Here is a 4,254-nt window from a genome sequence, read left to right on the forward strand (position 1 = left end):
GTCACTTAACCGCTGTCTGACTCAGTTTCCTGAACTGTAAAATGGGGATAATATGCCTACCAGGGTCTTGTGAGGATTAAACAATATAATACTTGTAAAGTGTCTTGCAAAGAGCTGGTTTTCCCAGATGAGGCTGAATCGTTGCATTCTGGATGGGGTGAACTCTTCTATTTCCCCAAATTCAGGAAATTCAAGCCGCATAATTTGTGGTAGTGGGAGCCTACATTCCAGCTTTCCCTGGTGCGGCATTATGTGCCTGAAACACAGAAGGTACTTAATAAATGCTTGTTTACTTTGATATAAAAATTTTCAGAGGGTAATCGTTTGTAGACGACCTGCTTCTAGGTCAGGGTTTCGTGGGTGGCAGAGCAAGTCCCTATCTGCAATCTATTGAAAGTCAGCCCTTGACACAAGCTTTTGTAATAATAATAAAAAAAAAAAAAACTGAGAATCAAAAGGAAATTTTTTTTTAAATTTTCAGAGGGTCACATGCAGCTGGGAAATAAGATATACAGGCAATGGAATATAGAAATCTATCTTTCCCTACAGGAAAATTGAAGGGGAAGGAGATAAGAGAAGGGGGGCAGAGATAGAAGGAAGGGCAGATTAGGGGAAGGGGTATTCAGAATGCATGCCATTTTAGGGTGGGGAGAGGGATAAGATGCGGAGAAAATTTGGAACTCAAAATATTGTGGAAGTGAATGTTGAAAACTAAAAATTAATTAATTAATTAAAAAAATAAAAAATAAAAATAAATTTTCAGAGGGTCCATTGATTAAGTACTGTTGTCAATCACCAAATCAACAATTCAGGGATAGTTATCTGCAGAATTTTATTACACTCAAGCCAGCTCATCTGTCCAAAAAATAGTGAGACAGCCTAGGGCATGAGTTTCTGGAACTTATATAGAATGTGAAAGTAGGAGGGGAAGATAAGGGGATTTACTTGACTAGAAGCAAATAACAGAAGAGGGAGGGTAAGAACATCTGCCAGCTGGTCAAAACAGGAGCTGTGGCTTTTTTATTAGCCTTGATCTTGCAGGTGTTGTGACCTTCAAGCTTTGAGACACAATGTTTAGAAGCTCAAAAAAGAGACCGGACCAATGTCCTCTTCTTATCATAGTGACCTCAAGAAGTTGGAGTCATTTTCTTTTCCATCACAGTCTTCTTCTTATCACAGTGGCAAGAAGAGGCCTGAGCCAGAAATTCTCCTGCCACCTTCCTAGCTCGATCTATTAAAGATTAACGAGTAAATGACTACAGGGGTGGAGAAACTGATCCACCGATTTATATGAGCCAATTCACAAGAAGGAAGTATGGGAAAAACCAAGGCCTTATTATTCCACCTAGCCCCCATTCCAGGTTATTGTAAGAGCGAGCTTGTGGGGAGATGACAATAAATGTCATGTTTAAATTGTAAATTAATGCGGAGAATGTGACGATAAAAGATGGAGATGGATCTTCGTTCAGGTCTCATGAACTAGAACCAAAAGCAGTACCCCATGAGCACAGTGACTTACGGCTAGATGGCAATTTAAGGGTATCAAAGCCTCATCCTGAGAGGCAGAACTTGTAACTCCTGACAAATTAGGAAATGGGCCCAGAGAAATTAAATGCTTTACTCTGGGTGAGACAGCCAGGAAGTGCTGGCACCTGGTGTCTTCTGGCTCCAGGTCTGCTACATGGCACTGACTTTTGATGGCGATGGAAATATCTTTCAAATAAATGTAAAGCCTGCCAAAGCAACTACCTTGAAGGGCAATGATGACCTGAAACCTCCAAGTTCTGATACAGAATGTTTTTTAAAAATCAGTTTCATTTACTTTCTAGCTGTACTCAAACTGTAGTCAACAAACCAACAAACATTTATTGTGATTATGTGTTGTGTATGACACATAATACAAAAATAGGCACATGCTTGAATTTACTTTAAAAAATAACTACCAGGTTATTTTGAGAGACAGCACTTTCCATTTCATAGCAGAGAGGCCCAGGCATGGTCAATGCATGAGGTGTTGCTTTTGTTTAAGGTTATTTGATACAAAGGACTGCTTTTGGGAGCCAGGTAGCCCAGTGATAGTCATACCAAAAACAATGAAAGAGCATTAGTGAAACACTTTTTTTTTTTAAGGGAGACTAGACGAGAACAGAATGAAATTCAGACAAGCAAAACAGCATTGAAAGGAGCATGTTAAATTTGTTATACTTTTTTAAAAATGTGCTGCAATGATAGAAGCATACTATGCTATTTTTTTTCCTTCAGTTGAGTTTTGTTTCCTCTTTCTGGTGGTTCCTCCTATTGGTTCTAATTCTTACTTACAACATTACTAATGTGAAAATGTTTAATAGGAATGTATATGTATAGCCTGTATCAGATTTTGCACCATCTTGGGGAGGGTGGTGGACAGGAAGGGGGAGAAAAATTTTAAACTCAAAAGCATATGAAAGTGATTGTTGATAAATCAAAATAAATTAATAAAAAATTTTTTAAAAGTGTACTGCAATTTATGGTTTCATAGGCAATCTGTCATTTCTTGTTTGTATATGGAAATGTTTATTTTCACTGATGTTTGTCAGGTTTGTAATAATGCAAAATTAAAAGAAAAAATAATTTTGGGGAATGAGCAAAGTAGGGGTGGGCATCTGAAAAGGCTTTATTTAAGAAGGTAATGTCTCACATGAATCTGGAAGCAAACCAAGGTTTCGAGGGGTGAGAGGTGATAAGGGAGTGCATTCCAGGCCTGGTAGTCAAGCATAGCGAGAGGATATGGAGTTCCCAGGTGAGCAACAGGGCGGAGGTCAATTTGGCTGGACTTAGGCAACAGGAAGTGGAATAATGTATAATAGGATTTGCAAGGTAGATTGGTGCCAGTTTGTGAAGGGCTTTAAATGCCAACAGAGGAGTTTCTGTTTTATCTCACCAGCAAAAGGGAACCACTGGAGTTGCCCGAGGAGAGGAGTGCCATAGTCAGGAAAATCAGTTTGGCAGATGGGTAGAGGATGGATGGAGAGGGGAAAGACAAGAGGCAGGGAGAGCAACCAGGAAGCTACGGCAATAGTCCAGGCGAGTGGTGATGCCCAGGTCCCAGACTTCATTGTCAGGTTCCGGGGCTGTGCGATGACGGTGGGGATGGAAAAGGCTTCCTGGAAAAATTGTAACTTGAGCTGGGATGGATTAGGAAATGTGGACAGAAGGGAGACGAATCGAGAAAACTGGACAGCTCGTTTGGCTCTGCAAATTCTGATGAGCTTGGCGAATGAATGAATGAATAAAAAGTAAAAATCAAATCAACGAAAAAACATGCTGGTTTCATCCCATTACGATCAGGAAATGCTTAATCATACACAGTCAAGCTCGTTTCCTTCTCCAAGTTTTCCCTTACTTCCAGTTAGAAGGTGGTATCCATCAGCCTTGTTGGATGACGTCACAAAAGGGGAGGCAATATGCAGATGAGAAGTATTTGGGGCCGTTTTCTCCCACCAGTTAACTCTCTCAGGAAGATATAGATTTGAGTGTCAGAGAGTCGTAACCACGTTGTGGCGTTGAAATGCTTTGAGATTTCTGTGGTTTGCGTGCCTGGAGCTTGCTGCGTGGGATATCAAACGGTTGTGTTACTGACCGTGTGCATAATGTGTGAACATTGAGGGAGAAACTAAATATAATACATGAAAGACTATTTACCTGGCAAGGGTGATTCCATGATTACGAAGGTGGTTTCCCCAGAGTGAGGCTTACCCATTGCACTTCGGATGAGCTGACCCCTGCGATTTCCCCAAATGTGGGAAACTCGACTGTATAGTTTTTGGTAGTGGGGGACTGCGTTCGCGCTCTTCTGTGGTAACTTCGTCTTAACGAAAGATTAACGGATTTTGTTGTGGGGCTCTGTGTGTATTGTACCCAAAAACCACGTTCCTTTTTTCGTTCCGTGTTTTAATAGACCCCAGAACCCCAGTGCAACTCCGAACCGTGATGTTGGGAGGGACTCTACTAGGTGTTCATATTCCCAAATTCAGCACACTGAGTCAGTAGAAATTTAAGCATCTACTATTCTCTAGGCCCTGTCCTAACTTTTACAGCACTTATAACGGTTGTAATTTACCCGCAACAACCAATTTTCCATCTCATTCTCTTCTGCCCATATATATACCTTTTGTACTATTTGTATCTATCAAATCCTAACTAGTTACTAGCACCCACCTCAGATGCCGACTCCCTTAAAAATGTTTTAAAGCACGTCAGTCGTGGCATGATATT

The 4,254-nt window shown here is 40.7% G+C and overlaps 1 non-coding gene across 1 annotated transcript; it reads left to right on the forward strand.

Annotated features, from left to right (window-relative positions):
* The first annotated feature begins 3,673 nt into the window (after positions 1–3,673).
* On the forward strand, positions 3,674–3,837 carry LOC114037799. Its single transcript, XR_003568506.1, has one exon. It is a non-coding gene; the product is annotated as a U1 spliceosomal RNA (small nuclear RNA).
* The last annotated feature ends 417 nt before the right edge of the window (positions 3,838–4,254 follow it).

Source organism: Vombatus ursinus, unplaced genomic scaffold (genome assembly GCF_900497805.2).
Source record: "Vombatus ursinus unplaced genomic scaffold, bare-nosed wombat genome assembly UNPS02010548.1, whole genome shotgun sequence".
In the NCBI taxonomy this organism is placed as follows: Eukaryota; Metazoa; Chordata; class Mammalia; order Diprotodontia; family Vombatidae; genus Vombatus; species Vombatus ursinus.